Below are 20,468 nucleotides of genomic sequence, written 5' to 3' on the forward strand. Positions count from 1 at the left end.
TTTCCCCCAGGGTGTTGTGCACCCCAGGGCCAGGAACTTCTCGGTGCTCGTGCAGTCGAGGAGTACGAGTGCCGCCTTGTACGCCTTTCGTATGAGCGCGTTGTAATGTACAGTTTTGTGTAGCGGGCGCGTTAGCCCTCCCTCCCGAATCCTGGCCAACCCCGACGTAAGTATACTTGCCGCCGGGCGCTCTCGCAACATTCAAAGCTCATTATTTTGTTCCAACCTCTGCTTCAGAATTTTTTACCAATCCTAGTTTGTGATTATGTGCTCTTTCTTCATGCAATACTGAAGTTCGAAATTTACAGTTTTGTCTAGCGGGTGCATTTGCCCTCCTGACGTTCGATTCCTGGCCAGTCCCCCACGTGGGTATGGGCTTTCGGGCGCTCCACGAGACGCAAGCTTACGCGTGCTCAGAATTTTCTCGGTATTCTTTCTGTTCATTAACGGCGCAACCGGCGCAACAGCTATGCTATTAATACTTCAAATCCCTTCCGTCAAACGATGACAGTGGCCTAACGATAACGGTGGGGTAATGACGGGGCACTTAGTTTTCTTGTGGTGGACTCGTTTTCTGTAGTCTGAGTTAACTCCACTAGTCTCAGTCAAATGTAGTGGTGGTGGTGGTGAAAACTTTATTGATCTGACTTTGACTTGCAGGCGGTTTGCTCTTTGGTCGTTGATGCTTGGACTTTGACTTCCGCGGCCTTGAATTCGGCACTTCGGCATTTGATTTTCGCACGCAAGAAAGCCCCACATTTCAACCATCATTATCCTTAGACCCGAAGTATTCGAACTTTTAATTGATGGACCTTTAGTAATGCGAAAATATTATTGGCTTATTGAGCAAAAAGTCTGCGCCTGGCCTCCGTAGTAGCGAAAGGGTTCCTAAACTCACGTGACTGCTACGCACTCGAGGGCAATGGAATGTGCGCTGCCCTGCGCTCGTCCGGATCGCCATGTCGAAATAGCCCAACTGTACGATCAAACCAACGTGCTAATGACTGTTCTAGCACTGCTATTGTAATAACCATACGCGTCGACTTCTCATCTTACCGCTGAGAAGCGTAACTTTGAATGCCGTCTTTTTAGTGAAGCAGACCGTCATCGCATGGTCGCACACGGCAGCTGAATTTGAGAGCCGAGCCTGTGATACGCTCCATAGCGCTTGCTCCGCATTCTCCTACATGCGTGCCAGGTCACTCTTTGCACGGCTATAACGTGCCTCTGATTGTAACGCGCAGGTAAGTTTACTTATGAAAATTCAGGAAGCTGGTATGACGCCGATTATACCCCGCTGGTGTAAAAGTGCTGACACCAGGCAACTTCCCTATCAATCTCCCGCTGGCTGGCCTAAAAACAAACAGTGAACATTGAAAGCGTGTAAAGCACGTTGACATTCATAATTTCAGACGTAGGGCCGTTGGTTCGTTCATTTCTCCTTTACGAATTCAGCCAGGGAGTCTCCAAGTTCTCCAAAACGACCGTGCTCAGAGCCGCTAAATAATTTACTCGCAGCTTTGCATACGTAGTAGCCGAAGCCATCTCTATGGTTGTGTGCCTCAACTTCGGCCGTGGCGGTAGGAGGCCGTCCATGCAAGAACACCACGGATACCCCGCGGTGAAACTGGAAAACATTACTCGCAGTGTAAGAAGCGCTCAGCGGCGTGCAGTTGGACTATATAGCTTTTTCGTTCAACAAAGCATAAGTGCTAAGGTGTCGGCGTATGAGTACAGCCTGTCTTGTGTAGGTACCGTGACTGGCGAGCGCCCCGCAGAAGAGTGTTCCCTCCGTTCCGACGACCAGGAGCCAGAAACCAAACTAACACAGTGTTTTACGATAAGACCAGAGTCCAGAACCCGTAGAACAGTCCCATCGAACATGAGGTGTATATTTGACACATAGCCAAAAGAAAGAAGAAGGTCGTGCGTGCGTTCAGACTAATTTATTAGGAAAACTGTTGCCCAGTCTCTGCGTAGATATGTGCCTGATTTGAAGCTACCAACCAGAGTACTTTTTCTAACACAGTTTGATCCATGGCGGAAAGAGAAAAGCGACGATTCAGCACGCTGTTGTGCGAAAACATTACAACTCGAACGGACAGAGTAACGTCTACCATCCGAATCCGAAAAAACGCACTGCACTGGACTCTGAAGAGCGAAAAGAGGTACCCTCTCGGGAGAGTACACATTTACGCTCTTCGTAGTGTCACTGCATTGACTGTCAGTTTTCCCACGTCACACATGAATATTTTCAGACTGAGACAAACACGAACGAGCAAAAAATTAGCAGTGGCTTAGGTCGGCTATGCCAGGATATACATAGCATGAGCAAAGGTTCAGCTGGTTATTTTTAGTTTTCCTGGTTGTCTATAATTAGCTTGATTATCAGAGTATTAGCTTGATTATCATGCTTACTGCTGTTTCAATGACACACACACACGGTACACGCATTATGTGACACATGTATATTTATTTTTGCTCAACGTCTGGTTGCTTCTCGATTGCCAAAAAGATGGCTCAGTGGTTCGGCGCAGCGTCAGACTTGATGATGATGGTTTGATTTTATTGGCGCAAGGCCGACATGGGCAAAGAGCGCCAAACAGAAAGTGATTTGATGAGGAGAGAACCGAAATAAAATCAGTTAAAATACTATGAGTACGGCTGGTGTAAAGGGCCAGGGTGAAGAACAAGAGTGGTTAAAAGATAAATAAGGTGGCTGGTGTATAAGACCAGGGGTAAAACTATGGGTGGTATGAGACTGTAAAAAGTGAACTTCTGATAGGAACTTAAAGGTTCGCTGAACAGAAAACATGGCATCGTCTCCGAAGAAGTATGACCGGTGTGGTGGAATATGTCGTGTTTGTAGTTGTGGGAAGTGTTTGCGTTGTGTAATGTCGAGTGCCTTACATTGTATGAGGATGTGGATCACGGATAGGGCCTCTCCGCACCTGCTGCACAGAGGTCTTGGAGATCCAGTGAGAAGGTGCGAGTGCGTTGCATGTGTGTGCCCTATCCGTAATCTAGCCAAGGCGACTTCAGTGTATCTATTGCGTGTGTCGGTGGTGTATGGTCCCAATAGAGGTTTTATTACGTGTAACTTGTTGTCTGTTTGTTTACTCCAGTGTGTTTGCCATGTTTCGCGAAGCCGTTGTCTGATGTGTGGTTTCACGTCGGTGTAGGGTAATGAGGTTATGTCCACTGTATTCGAGAATGTAGCAGCAGCGGCCATTCGATCCGCTGCTTCGTTCCCGGCTATACCACAGTGGCCAGGGACCCAGCAGAGGACCAGTTCAAATTTGTGAACATACACAGACATAATACCCTTGACTATCAGATTGACAACATGGTTTTTGGAAGACTTTGTTGACGACAATGCCCGCAACACTGAGGGAATCTGTATATATAATGGATTTTGGGATGTGGCTTTGAAGTATATGATTAACAACAAGAAGTACACCATACGCCTCTGCGGTAAAGGTACTAGTATAACTATTCAGCGTTTTTGTGACATTAAGGCCGGGACCATGCGCAGCGCAGGACACAGAGCTGGCAGTTCTAGAGGCGTCCGAAGAAAATTCATAACATCGATACTTCTGCTGCAAATACAAGATGTGCTGCAGAATTGCACATGTGGGAGCTCGGTTTTTATCTATATGTGTAAAAGATGTGTCGCATGATACAGGGCGGAGATGCCATGGTGCTATAAAACCTGTTACAGAAGATTGGATGGTGTCTAAAAAGGAGAGAGAAAGCTCTCACGCTTCCTCTCTAACTCTGTAAGAAAAGGGCGCGGAGGACAATGGTCGATTTAAAAGGAGTGCAGTCATGGACGTATCATAAAAAACTCATTTAAAAGGATGGTGAGGCATGGATGAAATTTTAAAAGCATAAAGGAGATCTGTGTATACTCGCTGACGTTGTAGGTTCCATTTATTGCACTCTACATACAGGCTTTCAACTGGACTAGTCCGGAAGGGGCCACACGCCAGGCGGAGCCCCAGATGGAGCACTGGGTCCAGCATTCTGAGGGATGTTTTAGTGGCTGACCCATAGACAACGCTACCATAGTCCAATCGTGAACCGATTAGGCTGTTAAAAACACGTAAAAGAAGTTGTTTTTCAGCACCAAAAGAAATGTGCGAGAGAACCTTCAGGATAGTCAGTGTTTTTAAGCATTTATGTTTTAGTTGTTCTATGTGTGGTATAAATGTGAACTTTTCGTCAAAGATTATACCTAAAAACTTGTGTTCCTTTTTGACCGAGATAGACACCGTGGAGTTGAATGTCTGGATCCGGCCGAATGCCACGCCTCTTAGAAAACAGGACACAAGTGCACTTCCCTGGATTAAATTTAAAACCGTTGCTATCAGCCCAGCCAGCTAGCTTGTTAACACCAAGCTGGACTTGGCGCTCGCAGATAGACAGGTTACCAGACTTAAAGGATTGTACGTCGTCTACATAGATTGAGCAGGAAATCGATGGTGGCAGCGCCTTCCGAAGAGAATTCATTTTTACAATAAACAAAGTGCAACTCAAAACTCCCCCTTGCGGCACACCGTTTTCCTGCACATGAACCCTAGAGTGTGCAGTTCCAACTCGCACGCGAAACGTTCTTTCAGACAGGTAACTGGCAAGCGTGTTCAACATGTTACCCGACATACCAAAAGACTTCAAATCGCTGAGGATGCCGTACCGCCAAGCAGTGTCGTACGCCTTTTTAAGATCAAATAATACTGTCATACAGTACTGTTTGTGGAGGAAAGCATCTTTAATATATGACTCTAGCGCAACGAGTTGATCGTTGGTAGATCGCCCCGCCCTGAAGCCTGCCTGGCAGCTCTCGAGCAGACCGCTGTACTCTAAGAAGTACACGAGTCTCCTGTTTATCATCTTCTCGAAGAGCTTACACAGGCAGCTTGTCAGGGCAATGGGACGATAACTGGCGGGAGAGGAAGGGTCCTTCTCTTTCTTTAGGAAAGCCACTACTATGGCCTCCCTCCAAGAGCGTGGAATGTGCCCCGAAAGCCATATTTTATTGTATAGGTGTAAGAGTGTTTCAAGAGTGTCTGGGTGTAGGTGCTGTATCATGGTGTATGTAATCTTATCTGCGCCTGGAGCTGAAGGCTTGCACGTGCTCAGGGCAGCCCTCAACTCATACAGAGTGAATTCAGAGTTGTAAAAAGTTTTTGATTTGTCTTTGTCATGCAAGGGCTTTTTTTCTGCAGACGTTTTGGTTTTCATGAAAGTGTTTGAGTAGTGTGCTGGACTGGACACGTGTTCAAAGTGTTGTGCAAGTGTGTGAGCCTGGTCTTCCAGTGTGTCCCCTGTTGTACTAACCAGGGGCAGGCTGTGTGTCTGTTGTCCTTTTAGTTTTCGTATACGTGTCCAGACTTTGTGTGTGTCTGTGTATGAATTGATGGAAGTGAGGAAGGTGCGCCAACTCTCCCTTTTCGCCTCACGGCGCACTCGCCTCCCAAAAGCCTTGGTCTGTTTAAAAGAAATGAGATTATCGGATGTGGGGTACCGGCGAAGGACAGCGTCAGACTTGGCTACTGCGCAACGGAGGCGCACAGCTGGGCGCGCGCCGGCGCCAGTGCGTCTGCTGCGGCTACGATGTCACTCCTCTGGAATGCGCAGACCGGCGAGGCGCGCGGCGGCTGCGGCGGCGGCTCCGGCGCTCTGGCTGTGCGCCGTGTGACATCACTGCTCCTCGCGCATGCGCAGCACGGCCATCCAGGAGCCACGCAAAACTCCTTACCCTCGACCAGTGTAGCTCACGCTACAAAGCACTCTCAGAGAGTCAGGAGTAGCGGTGATTCATTAACCCCGAGCAACACTGCTGGCTCTCACGCTTCCACGCTTCCTCTCTAACTCTGTAAGAAAAGGGCGCGGAGGACAATGGTCGATTTAAAAGGAGTGCAGTCATGGACGTATCATAAAAAACTGATTTAAAAGGATGGTGAGGCATGGATGAAATTTTAAAAGCATAAAGGAGATCTGTGTATGCTCGCTGACGTTGTAGGTTCCATTTGTTGCACTCTACATACAGGCTTTCAACTGGACTAGTCCGGAAGGCGCCACACGCCAGGCGGAGCCCCAGATGGAGCACTGGGTCCAGCATTCTGAGGGATGTTTTAGTGGTTGACCCATAGACAACGCTACTATAGTCCAATTGTGAACAGATTAGGCTGTTAAAAACACGTAAAAGAAGTTGTTTTTCAGCACCAAAAGAAACAGCCGACAACAACTGCGCCGACAGCAACTGCACGTACGCACGTACGTGCTGCACGTACGCACAGAGTACGTGCGGCCACGCTGCGGTGTCGTGGGTGACGGCGCGTTGCCCCTTAAAGCTACGTGTCCGAACTCGTTCGTGCCCGTTGGCTGGATCCACTTTGCGCCGGTTGTGCGGTGGTTGCAACGGCTGTCGTGTTTTCCCCGCGGGCGCCTTGCTCCAGTTGAAGGAGGACGGGCCGCTCGCAAAAGTTGTGCGTGAGCACAACATTTATGGCACGTAAGTGGGCGCACCACAGCTGATTCGAAATATCTTGATGTTTTAAGCAGAGCTTGTTACTCCAGTGTAAAACCCAGATTACGGCTCGTTCCTCAAAACGTTATTTTGACCTTCGAGCTCACATAAGGTCAAGCCCGCGCCTCGTGCGGATCCTCAGTGAAAGCGTCTAATCGCTGGTTCAAGGGAACGGGTACGGGTTCAAGGGAGGGGGTGCGCGGAGTAGGATAGGGTAGAGAAACGACACGGGTCATCATAAAATTATACCAGGAGGAAGCTGCCTGCGTCGAATATCAACATGGGTTCGCGTCTACAGCGCCGATCAGCGTCTGGGTTTTGTCTTGCGGCGTAATTACGCGCGCGTTCACTGCGAGATGTCGGCGCGAAAACCGAACGAAAACAGAGAAACTGTGTTTAACCGCTTTCAACCACTACAAAATTATACCTAAATTCTCTGCCACCTCTATGTCGCGTGCTACAAAGCACCGCTGGTCCTCCGCCTTAAAGGGACCGTGCAACACTCTTTAAGCAGTGCAAGTAAACGTGCGCGACGTTTAGATTACACTGCCAAGAATACCTGAGCCAAATATTACACGTGCACGTGAAGCGGTGAGCGTGCAAATTGCTCTGAAAGACGCGGAAAAACCAACCGCGCTCTCTTCAGTTCTCCTCATTATGCACCCCTGGCATGGCCTAAATGGCGTCATTGAGGCCATGGCTGTCCGATCGGCTGCCACTGCTCAACTTCAAAGCTAATTCCTTCAATTTCCGCCGTCGTCAGCGCTGTGCACGAGCCTCTTCTATGCCTGAACCTGCAGGCACAGTTTTGCCGTTTCTTTTGTGGTTTGAGCGCGCGCGGAGTTGGAGTAATGAGCTCAATACTTCCCTTTCAACGGGACCACTCGACAATAAACGTTTATTGCTTCAAAAACGCCCTGCCAGCCCGAGCACCCGCTGGCGAGCAGGCATCCGTGCCTGCATTTTTGTGGCACCATACCGGAAATAGGCCTTTCGCGTTGCGGAGAAAAGGAGAAAACTCCCCAGCCTGTGATATATCGAAGGCCGCCGAAGAGCACGCCGCGAGCCACCCCCATTCTCCGGGAGAGAGTGCGCAGATTTCGTCGCGTTGTCCGCGGTCGAGTTGAGAGGGAACGATTATGCGCGATTTCTCATCGCGCGTATTTTCCGTGATAGTGAACGGATTTTCATAATTCTTGCGGGAGGAGATTGCTGGGACAATAGACTTTACCCAAAAATACATTCCTGGTAGTCGATGGTAAGTGTTGCAGGGTCCCGTTAACAAAGTCGAATTGCTCAAGATTTCTTGTTCAAGATTCGGCAGGAAAAGGTCAATCATTCGTGTTCTCATGGAAGTGTACGTGTGAGGTTGTGTTGCGTGCGCTATAAAAATTTGAATTCTTGACAAAGTAATTCAACGAATGCAGTTCCACTTTTGTGTTTCTTTGCAGCGCGACAGAGAAACATTTGTCCCTGGACTAAAGAAACAGCGTCGGTGACAATCTGCAACGAAATATGATGATTAATTTTTGTTGTAAAAAAAAAACGAACGCAACATGATAGAACAGAAAACTAATAAAACCAAACACAAAATGAAAGTGGCTGTTGGCTGCACTGCCGGGGAACATTTACAGCGTCTGCTTTATACGCCCGCGCAACGCCTAGAGCTATATACGCCAAGAATTCAATGTAGGACGTCATTCGAGCTAAAAAAGGAGGTGAAGGCCAAGGCAACTGCACCGTTGTAAAGACTTACGAGAGCGTGCGAGATGTCCTTCGCTCAAGGAGGCACATGTCACAAAAACCATAACGCAACATTTACGCCCCGCTTACTGATTTCGGGCGGGAGAAACGAGCGTATAATCGCGCATGCAATTCCTGGGGCTCCTAGAAAACGGCCAATAAAAAAACCACCGTGAACAATGATTTCACCGAGCTCGCAATATGCCTCTCAATACTTATCTCACCTTGCGTATATGAGTAATTTACAGGGCGAGTGTTTCACTTCGTTGGCTTTATAGTGCGGCTGCAGACGTTCATGAGGGGGCAATTGCACGCCCGCCTTATCGCCCCGTCGGGATGGGCCGTTTGAAGGCGCAGTTGTTGTCGGCTGTTTTAGCGGGAGCAGGAGCTGACGATAGCCATTTTCACGTCAGCAGCATCTTGTGCCGAAGAAAGCAAGCGGAGGTGCCGCAAAAGAAAGTCCGGCTTTGGAGGATTAAGTGGAGTCTACGCATCAAATTGACAGAATGACCACGCTGATACTCCTCACACTCGTTCTCTTCGTCCCCGGTGAGTTAGGGGGTTATTTGAATCAATTTCGAGGCAGAAAAAGAGTAGGAGTGTCCAATGAATAGACTTTTACTGGCATTGTGGGTCAGCCAGGGTTTAAGGTATTTTCAATGACCCACCGAAACATCGTGATCAGGTTTCTGTTTGCTTGGAAGAAAAGTAACACGTTTCGATTCCACAGCAGGGCGTTGTGAAAAATCAGACGCGCAATCTGGTTCTTCGTTCGAGGCATAAAGTTCTATTATTTCGGTTTCGAGGGTATTGACACCCTCCGCCAGCGAAACATTCATAGTTGGAGGAATAGGTTTGTCGTTTTAGATAGCGGCTCTAATTTGATAACAGTAAGTCAACGATGGCCTGGTATGATCAACGTTGACACAGCAATGCTTAAAACGTCGATAGCAAAATGTTTTTCCATCAAAAATGCGCTCTCCCTGGAATTGCTGCAAAAAAAAAAAGAAAGAAGAAACGTCGACAGTCCATTCTTTTCATTACGCAAATAACTTGGACCAGTAGGAGGTAGGCGTGCAAAGTATGCAGTATTTGGACTCCGGGGACATAAATCATAGCATCCATTGCTGTATATTGGTGCTACTGGACTGGAAACATTGTGGAACAACCAGAACTGTCAAGGCGGGCGTCAAATGCGCTACCATTCACAACCGAATGCTCCGGCCTGAGATAAGAAACGATAGCCGTCTCCGGTCTTCTGGGGACAGCAAAATATAAACATCGCGTGCTTCCGGGCAATATGTGATACCGTATCACGGGAAATCGCATGCACTTAGTCAAGAGGTACCTAAATTCGCATGTGGTTCATTAACCTCTTGAAATTTGGGCGATTTTGTGACGCATTCTCGTAATAAGGGTGAGAAAGACGACGAAAAGACGACGCAGGACAGCGTGTCGTCTTTTTCGCGCTTATTCCGGGGATTATTTGCGTGTTTGCTCTACAGAGAAAAGGACACCGTGTGTACAGGGAATCGCACGGCTCCAGTACTGCGCTAATTGCATATACATTTGCAATAGCGACACAATGTTAGGGACATATATGGGAAGTAGGAGTTGAAGCAACTTTCAACCGCGGTCATTTCTAAAAGCAGTGGACATGAGACAAAAGCTGCACGAAGCCCTGTTGGCTAGCACTGTCACGAGTCCACGCTGATTTTTTTTTTTTTTTTTTTGGGGGGGGGGGGGGAAGGAAGGAGCAACATAAACTCCCACTCGCTCAAGTCGCAGGGCGGAAACTAAAATAGAGTTATTAGGTTTCTGTCCTTCCGTACCCATTCGGTGCATCACTGCGGTGTGTTTGGGGTATCTATATTTCTCCCTTTCGGTAAAGCTCGCGCGAAGACATCGCAGTATTAGTAAAGGCTACTCAGTTTTGCTGCTGTTTTATTCAGCTGTACCTAAATATGAGCTACCATTCAACTTTCCCGCCGTTTTCTTTGGCTGCTTTGGATACGTTGATGCTTAAATCCTGGAATTGCAAGTAGCCCACGATGATACCGAAAGGTTTCATGACCTTCTCTAAGACCTGCACAAGGGCCTCGAACCAACTTTATTTCGTGACGTCCTGGACGTGAGCCCGGATGAGCGAAACGCATGTCGGTGGTAAAGCACAGCAAGTCAAAAAGAGACTGCCGCACGAATGCGGCATTCTAAGTTTACTAAGGTGCTTGTTCCCAAGCGCTCCGCAATATGAGCTCATGGATAGCATGGTTACGTCCTGTGGACGCAAGTGTCCGCTTCTGGAAGCGATGTATGGTTCGGTCGTTCGGTCCCTGTGAACGCGTGCGTCACAGGCAATGCCGACCAGCTGCTCGTTTCTTTCTCCGGCCGTCTCGGGCTCTCTGCGTTCATGCCAGAGGAGCCTCTAACGTAATTACGCATTTGGGCGCCATATTTAATGCGCATTCCCCGTGCGATGTAATTGTTGAAAAGCGGCTTTTCCACAGATTTCACGTATGGAAGGATCGAGATTAGCATGATCGAAGGGGGATAGGGGGAGGATATATTCCTCGCGCTACATAATCAGCAGGGAAGAGAGGTGCTAAACGCCTTTTATTTATTCATTAATACACTATGTCGTGCACCGGCACATTTTGGTGTCAGAAGGCAGTACGAAAGAGGGAATTGGAAGGCAAACTTAACAGAGGAAAAATACGAGCAATTGTAGGTCTGAGAAAGTTCAGAAGCTCAGACACGTCCAGGCAGATTTGCAAGGCGGATAATAGGTGGCGCTCACAACTTGGGCTGATTTCTGTTCGCAGTATTCAGTCCGATGAGCGGGGTGTAGAAGGGCTACTGACCTTGGTAAGATCCTGTCGTCTGCACTCAGGTAATCTTGGGAAGTCCCACGTGACATGTACGGTGTCATCGTTAACACCGCTGCGTGGACAATCCGGGTTATCTAGTGTACCGTCGAGCTCGGAAGGTTCCCGTTTTTGCCGATCTCATTCGCATCCCGTGAGCGAGCGCGTGCCACTTTTCCAGACAGCTGATTAGGGGCTTCCTAACGCTCGACATGCAAACGCGTCCGTGACTTGGAGGTTCTGCCACTTTGGGTGGCCAAGAAAGTCGTTGTTAGCCTTCGCGGTAACAGTAACGGACGTCTGGTAAAATGCCTGTAACTGGGAATATAGAATGCATATTTAGTACACAATATCCTATACTTGTCAGGCAAGGGAAATTTGTAAGAGCGCTCCCAGTGTATACTCATTGCATTGTTACCGCACACATTCGTAAATGAGGGCTTAAAAATGAGTGCCATGACGCCGAAACTTCCGCAGCCGCTTTGTGGGTGCGCGGGGAAAATGTGTTTCATTGCGAATGTGGTGAAACAAATGCAAGCAGTTTTGTTTACAGAAATTCAGCTATAGCCATGCAGTGGTCCACTACCCTAATTAAGGGAGAAGCATACCAATTTGCAATTTGTAAACTACCATAGACTTGCCCTACACACCCACCGGTACTTCAACTCGAAGATGGATATGTCGAGGTACCTAGCGGCCGCCAACAATGCTGGGCACACATTTGTAAAGTCAACTGTGTGCGTACCTTTAGTCTTTTCTCAACTACGCAATGCTTAAGAGTAGTTACTTCGTACACTAAACGACTTTCACAGCTAAAAGCACACGTCAGGTAGATTATAAATATATCATGCGTGCTATGTATGCATGATATGATATGCTATACGATACATGATATCATATCATGATATAATATCGTATTATCATGATGTCATATCATGATATTTGATATGCATGATATGTGGCATGCAATATTTATATCATGCAAGCGCCATTAAACCTATGGTTACGAAGAGCGCATCCTGTGGGATATAAACCTATTATGCACTTTGTTGTTATACACTGTAGTACCAACCAATCACAATAGTGAAATACTTTTTGGTCACTGATTCCTTGTAAGCTGTATAAAAGTTCCGAAGGACAATACAATGAAGTGTTTACATATCTCTCTCGAAAGACGCAACTGTTCGTGTGATTTTTTTTTGCACAACCCTCTTTCGTATAATCACGTCGCAGCGCTACAAGTTAACTGGTACACACATCACCATTCTGGTTATGTGGAAGGCTCCGTTACAAAATCCGCGTGGACTTCGCGGCGGCGAGGCATTATTTTCTGGGATTAACCCCAATTATCACCACAATCTGTAATGACCATTCATTCCCGTCATCCGTACTTTTTTAGTTCGGGGTATTTAAAAGAAATCTTCAGCCTGTTGCCAATAAATAGCACATGGTTTTATTGCGAAAGCGTGATAAAAGTTCGACGTGACCAAAGCACTTCAATTGGTTGCGAATGCAATGACATCAATGTCGATTTCAAAGCATCAGGCGCCTTGCTTCCGCCTCGCTCTGTCGAATGTCTTTCTAATCGTGCCCCTAGGGTCGCCTTCCTTAGCGATCCACCTTACCCCTTTCGAATGGCTTCGTTCTGTTTCCTACACTCGTACACGCTGCACTGCTTCTCGTTCGGAAAGCTGACGACTGCGGTCAATTTCCGTGCTTGTCCGTTCGCTCCTTTGGGTGCGTCCTCCTGCTCCGTTCATCTGCAATGCATGGCGTGAACCGCCCTTTCTCGCTACTGTCGAGTAAAGGCTTGCGCTATGGTCCGCCTCCTGCTATAGATCGCTTCCCAAGGAGCCGCTTCGCTGTTACAGACGCCGACGGCGGGTTTTTCGCTCAATGGTTTTTCATTCAATGCTTTCACATTAAAGAGGGGGAATGCAATAGACGCGTTGGGCCGCTACAGTTTATTTATTTATTTATTAAAATACTCTCAAAGCCCGAAGGCGTTACAGAGAGGAGTGGTTACATTTCATACAATATTAGTTACAGCCGTTTACAGTTGGGTTACAGTAGTTACAGTTGGAAGGAGTAAGCCAAAACTTTAGGTTAAATGCAGCGTAGGATGGCGCCGAGTGAAGATGTTGTTGCCTTCTTGGTGACTGTATCCGGAGCGGGGAAATGGTATCTCAGCTCGCTCTATGACCCGCGATGGTCGTTGCTGAAGTCCAATTTAGTGAGCAAATTACTTTACCTTTCCTATACTTGCAAGTTTCTTTACACATTTTGCATTTCTCCGAGATATTTACAAATAATCAGAATTTCAGTTACATCGTCACTCTGTCAACTGCGTATTTTCGTCCAGGGCGTGCGTTAAAGGGGCCCTGAAAGGCATTTTGAGCACACTATATGAACTAGCGCAACCGTTAGATTGGGTCGTCAACGTCCTCTGTGCCAAGTATTACTCTTTTACGCGCAGCGGAAAGTTCACACTTTTGTTGCAAAGTTTGTCGTTTTTTTCTCACCCTTTCCTTCGTGTTTTTGGACGCCGCCATCTTCACATGTCTACATCATCGATTCCCAGATGTTCGTCATGAGCTAGACACCCTGCTATTGGGCGGCTTTTTCACGCACTTCCGGCAAAGAGATGAGTCGTCTGCTCAGCGTCGGCTCACCGGCTTATCTGCCAGCGGAGTGCCGGAGTGCTTGGGCATTTTGCGACAAAAGAAACAGGTGTAAAACAAACGCTTAACCGTTTGTATTGAATGCAACACGGCCATAACACGACATCGATATTCTGTTACCTGAGTACGTTCCATAAAGAAAGCGTTGAAGCCCCGTGGCACGTCTTTCGTGCAATCGCAGAGAACGCCCTGAGCCGAATGCCCGGGTTTGACGCATACATTTTATTCAACTTCAAAACAATCCAGAGATGCGTTTCTAACGAACACAACGTCACAACATGCGTTGAAAGTCTGAACCACGATTGACAGAGGATGGGTTGCCTCCTGCCCGTCGTAAATTCGGTACTCACCTCGCGCGCGCTTTGCGGGGACGAACAGCAAGTCACTTAACTCTGGCGCACAAGCCGATGGCTTTTAGCCACGCACACTGCACATACCCCATGCGAGGTTGAGTCGTACGTCGCTCGAGAAAGATAATCCAGACCATGGGAAGCACTATCCACCCGCAGAAGCACAGCGGCGCATTTCATCGCGAAACACAGGCGTCCACAACACACACACACCATCGCCTCCTGTAATGCCAAACGCATCTCGCACTTCCCAATGAGCATGAATGATACGCCTGCAGCGCCCACATGTCGCGAGGTGGGGCCCCGAGCTGAACCGGGATCACGGAACCGTAACTGACTTCTAAGCGGTTTGTGCCTTGCTGCCAAGGCAACCGATGTTTGAGATTGTCAAAGAAATGGTCCAGCGCTAGAAAGCTCAGAGCCGCGGCGGAGAATGTTTTGCCAACGCTGCCACTCTCCACCACGCGTCGCCCCAAGCTGAACTGGTCACATGATTGAAGCGTTTTGTGCACGGGTTCTGTATCGGTTTAATCCTACCTGATACTACTTTTTCACATGCCGCCGGCAGGAATTACCACCGCCGCAAAATAAGACCCGGCACCAGCGGGGCCACATCTGATACGGCGCTTTTGGATAAACAGTGCGCGGTGAATCAAGGAAACGAGCGCACTAAAGTCCCTCGATAAACGCCGATCGAGGGACTTCAGAGCGCACGACCCTCCCCGTGCGGCTGCGAGTTCGCCGCCGATAAAAAGTCATGGGCCGCCAGCAACGTACACCGCGAAAGGGCAAGGCGAGGCCGCCGCATGCATGCGGCCAGATTTTTCGTTCGCTTTTCCAGCCTTGAGCAGCGGAGTGCGGGATTCATGGTGTCAACAAAGCTTGCCCGTAGCAGACGACAGTCTGATCAGCGCAATAGCGGAAGTACGTCACCGCTGCGGAGCGCAGCATCATGGGAGGCAAGGCTCGCTCGCCGTCAACAGCGGAGAGTAAGTCGAAAGGAGGAGGAAACGCGGAGCGACGATAATGCGCGAATTTTGATTTACAATTTCTCAGCTAATACTCATCGCTTTAACAAAATTCTTGCGGGAGGAGATTGCAAATACATTGCTTTATTTGGGTAGATGTACATCCATGCATCGGCGGAAGGTATTTCAGGACCCCTTTAAGCTGTCGGGTTCTTATTAACCGACCTACTCTCTCTCCCAACTCGTGGGTAAATGCCTTTTAAGTAAAGCTGCGTCTCCTCTTGGGCCGGAACTCTACTTTTAAATCCGACAATAACATCGTCCCACACTACGTGGAAAGGTACTTTTTTTAGAGCGAAGCTTCATGCACCTTGGGCGAAAGGTAATCCCGTGTTGCTGCGCAGGCAGACAGCTCCTTCTGCGAACCCGGTAAACATGCGTGAAAAAAACAGGTGGGAAAGGAGTTTTAAGTAAGAGGAGAGGCAGCTTGGTTGGGTTTATTATTCTCGCAGACGAGTGCGCGTACAGCAAACTACTGCGTGAAGCAGAGTTCAAGCGACAACGGCGGGCTTAGGGCGGCCGGCGGTGCGGCAGGAGCAGCGTCAACGTGATAATGTCAAACAACCACCACATGTCTCTTCAAACTGGTCAGGCAACGTGTCGAACGTGCGTACGCGGTGTAGAAACCTTACCATAAGCGAAGCCATGAGCGGGGACGGGAACGAACGAAAAATACCACAAACTCGCACCGTATAATGAGAGCCCTTAATTAAGGAACCATAAGGAATAACGCACGGGTAAACACTGGCCACATGTTAACGCTTCGCTCGTTAACCATCTGTACGGAGTGCATTGGCTTATATTTTTTAATTTTGGTTTTGGTTTCTTTTTCTAATGCAATTTGAGTGATGGTGTGCCCGTGGCTTCTTTCGTGCCACATAACTGTGTAACGGCACTGCCATGTTGCCGCCAGCATGGTGCCCCGGGACCACCGCATACTGTAAATAAACAAAAAAAGTTGATGTTGCAACGTCAGTCATGTATGTTGCATGCCTATAACTATTCATTGCCATCATTAGCCTATTTAATAATATTTTCCTTTTATTCATATCTATATTTAATACTATACGAGAAGACTTTCTGAGTACAGTTTCCGAAGCATTCTTTCGAGGTGTTTTCTCAAATCAAAACACTCAAGTGGCTACCCGAGCTTCGCCCCGTCAAGCTTCCTATATTCCGGCAGATTTATGACGCCCCATTCTCTTGGGCAACACCGGCAGCAAGGGTAGCAAACAACTAGTAGCCAGAAACAAAGCACTTCTTCAATTTCGGATGGGAATAAAACACTGTAATATTTATACCCAGCGAATGTGTAACTAAAAAAACAATACTCCATACGTAATAACACATTCCAACACAAATATATCTTGTGTACAATACAGAGATTGTGTACCGCACGGAGCTCACTGATAGGTCAGTCAAACACTTTCACATAGCTTTCTAAAATTACGCTGGCATTCTTCCACGCCAGGGGTACCCTCAATTTCGGAAGCCATGATGGGAATAACTTAGCTAGCTTTTCTTTTACAACATCACCTTCATGCGTAAGGTGACCCGCGGTTACTCCATCGTCATTGCGGCTTTGCCTGTCTTCCATCCGTTGAGTGCCTCTTCACCTCCCTTTTTGTTACTTCTGGAACATCAACAGCCAAGCCAGCCCATCCAGGACAGTTTTCTTGTCAAAACTTGCTGGGGTATAAATTGGCACACAACCTTTTCGCTACTTTCATTATCTCATTCTTGTTGCCTGTATCTTACCAGTTTCTCTCTCAGTGCGCTCATCTATCCGTGTCAATAGACAGCTTCTTTTAAGTGCGAATGCACTTCTTAAGCGAGCCTGAATCGTCCGCCGCCGTAGTCCGCATAGCAACAGCTGCGGGTGCGCGCGCTCCTCGTCTTCCCTAGCAACGGGGGGAGATGGGCGCGCGCTGCCTGGCCAAGAGTGGGGGATTGGCCAGGAATCGGGCGTGAGAAGGGCTAATGCACCCGCTTAAAGGAGTACTGACACGAAATTTCAAAGCTGAGATCCGCTCTAGCAATCAAGTACAACGACAACACAAATAGGTGTCTGTGAATAAATGCATCTTTCTTTCTTTGTAGTTGTGTGTGTATGTGTGTGTGATCTCTTTCGCGAACATTACCGAACCGCGCAAATTCAACTCGTGCATTCGCACTTTCACATTCTTCCCCTCGGGGAAATGCGGGGAATTTTTTTTTGTATCACTTCTTGCCGCGTTGTACGCACGTACGTCACTGCTCACGCTTCGTTAAACAAATTCTGACAACTTTGCCCATACGATGAGTATTTTGTGGTCGCTTGAGTTTTCTTTGTTTTAAAATGAGCTTGTTCGTTTTCCCAGATTACTTTAGCGTTGCTCAAGATCTACTTTCTTGCGGCTACCGCTGAATCTTTAACTTTATCATGTTATTTAATGTGTCTACGCTTTTTCGTTTAGGTTAGGAAAGCGAATTTCTGCGGAAGCTTTAATCGAAACTTCGGCGTTTTGTCTCTTAGTGATGACATTGTTTTGCTTCCTTCTATCCAATAGATTCGTCTGTCTTCTCTTGAGATATATATCGTAGTTCTCGCCAGCTTGCCTAGCTTCTTGCCAACACCCAAATCCTCCACGTCGTTTGTAGCTGCACTTGGAATGAAGTCTGTTTCTATTTTATTTTCCCGGTTTGAGCTTTTCCGTGTCCAGTTACTGTTCATTGGTAGGCAGAATAATGTACTCAGTGTCCTCAGGTTACGCCTCTCCACTAATACATCGGACACATGGTCTCGGCTATTCCGAAGTTTCCCACTGGCGCTCGCCTGAAGAAGCTTCTTTCCTACTTTTTCGTTAAAGTGGTCCGCCACGGTAATGAACTGAGTGTTAGCTTATTGCCGATTCAGCATCCTCAACCACCTCATCTACTTCGCTAGATGTTGGTGCGTAGGCTTGCATTACTTTTAACTTGTACTCACTATTTACCTAGATCACAACGGCCTTGGTTCTTTTGCCAATGCGACATTCCCTCCTATGACTGTGCATTCAAAAACGCACCCCTCCTTTCTTTGTTCACGCTTTTCATAGCGCAAAATAAGCCCGCTTTTCAACACCTCGAAGTATCCGTCTGTACTAACTAAAGTCTTGCGATGTCCCGTTTAACGCCTGGGAGGCTCCGGTGGCATCCCGGACGAGCTACCCTTGCTAGTTACAGTGCTGGTACTAAAGGTTGCTAGGTTCAAGGTCCAGTTGCGGCATGTGAGGACTCGAGAAGGCCGACCGGATCACCGCGTCGTTAGGGCTCTCTACAGGCGCTACATACAAAATTCAGTTGTCGCTTCATAGTTAGGCTGCGACGGAATACTTCCCCAGGGTGTCCAAAACCTGTTTTGGTGAGGGAGTGCTATTTGTGTGCCGGGAACCGTACTTGCAAAATCCGGAGATGTTATTGCCGGACCAGGCCACCCTCCAAACCTGGTGCAAATTCCGACGCCGGTAGTTGTACCCGGACACCTGTGTGAAAAAAGGAGGTGGCTTCTATTAAGGACACCAATATCCAACAAGCAACTGCCGTCATTCAGTCACACACTTCAGTTTGTCCTTAATTAACGACAAACTGCAAGAAGTTAAAAAAGAAAAAAAATGTCTGGTGTCAAGCGCGCGGGTTCTGCCGTTCCCTTAAAACACCAATATTGCTCCCACGCTGTCTTACAAAATACGTCAGCAGGGAGAGGAGTCAGAGTGCGGAAAATAAGTGAATGTTGGTATTTGTGCTTGACAACCACGTACATAAGGATAAAATGCCGAAGAGGACATTCCATATGCCAAACGTCCCCGCCGTAAACTCAATCGTTACGGATTTCTTCCGTAAAATTTGTGGCTCATGCTTGCATGGCTCACAATGCTCGCGCGAAGTATTTTTGTCGGAAAAAGGTTTTCCTTTTGTAGCCGGCCTTTTATCTCAAGAGAATAAAGCAAAGCTAGGTCTGTCAAAAAATTCACAAAACGAATCCATTTTTTTAATCGCCACAATTTTTCCGTGAACATCATGCGGACACTCTGGGACTGACCTGTGCCGAATTTTAAAATAGATTTTCGATTTTTTTTTGCTTTTGTTACGCAATTCAGAAAATACACGATCTCGCGCATTTTCAAATATTTTTAGCAAATGCAAGCGCACTCTCTCAGCCAATGAAACCTTTCTTTCGGGATTTCACTATCGTGGACAATTCGTAAAAACTATATTGACGCCGAAAATGGAGAAATGTGCGGGGAGACATTTGTCAAATTTGGAAAATCTCCTTTCCGACCCATATCCACCCCTTAATTGCGCATAGTTGTAGTAAAGTTTGGTTCGTTGGTGAAGGTGGTTGGTGTCGTCGTGGATAGGTGAAAGTAGCCGGTGACGCTGACGCAGGAGGTAGATGATGAAAGTAAAAGTCTATTTACACTTATTTACAGAGCAGACGATGAAGCATAACATAAGACAAGGAAAACTGGATTAAAATTGAAAGGCGCCGCTGCGCGCAAGGGGGTATCGCGGCACGATCCCTGGTGAGGGCCCGGAGGCCAAAAAAGGTGCCAAACCGCCGCACGGTTGGCTGGAAAGATGCGTGGGGTCCCGGCGCCCAGAAACCGCCACGGGAGCGAGTCTTCGTGCGACCGCTTGCAGTCGCAGCTCTCGACCAACTCGTCGAAGCACGCGCTAGCAGGGCGCGAGCAGTGCCGCCTCCCCCACAGCAGTGCACATGCCAATAAGGATTTTGACCTCCGCTCCCCCCCTGGCCGTCCCCGAAGGTCAGGATGAAAGGAAAGCCTCCCCCGACGCCGCGTAGAAGCCGCCGGCGAGGCCCCACAAAGGGTTGCGACTGGCCGGCGTCGGCGGAGGCCGCCCCAACATTCCGCCACCGGATGGGGAGACCCAACAAGGCCACGAGAAGGGAGGGGGGTCATCGTCAAGACGGGTTCATCAGCGCTGCAATCATTACAGCTCCCCTATCAAAAGCCTGTGTCAGGACTGCTTGAACTACTACAGGCTCCAAAACAAAGTGATTACAGCGCGGATAACCCAAACAAAAACAAACAAAACGCGAAGAATATCCCTTGAGGGCTCCATGCATGCAAGCGCGATTTCCGCATGCCAGCAAAGCACAAAGTGAAAGGCTACACGAAGAGTAAAACAAATGCTGCATAACACGCCCGGGGCACATCATGCAAACCAGAAGAATACCCGCGTACGGGATACAACGACAAAGACAAAATTAAGACTGACTCGCGACA

The 20,468-nt window shown here is 48.0% G+C and overlaps 1 long non-coding RNA gene across 1 annotated transcript in view; it reads left to right on the forward strand.

Annotated features, from left to right (window-relative positions):
- Positions 1–8,645: 8,645 nt before the first annotated feature.
- Positions 8,646–20,468, forward strand: part of LOC144168964 (uncharacterized) — a 43,363-nt gene continuing 31,540 nt past the window's right edge. The window contains exon 1 of the long non-coding RNA XR_013322314.1: positions 8,646–8,824. This is a non-coding gene — a long non-coding RNA (uncharacterized LOC144168964). The remainder of the gene's footprint in view (positions 8,825–20,468) is intronic.

The sequence above is a fragment of the Haemaphysalis longicornis genome, unplaced genomic scaffold, assembly GCF_048455015.1.
Source record: "Haemaphysalis longicornis isolate Haplotype H1 unplaced genomic scaffold, Haemaphysalis longicornis Haplotype H1 scaffold_2, whole genome shotgun sequence".
Taxonomy (NCBI): Eukaryota; Metazoa; Arthropoda; class Arachnida; order Ixodida; family Ixodidae; genus Haemaphysalis; species Haemaphysalis longicornis.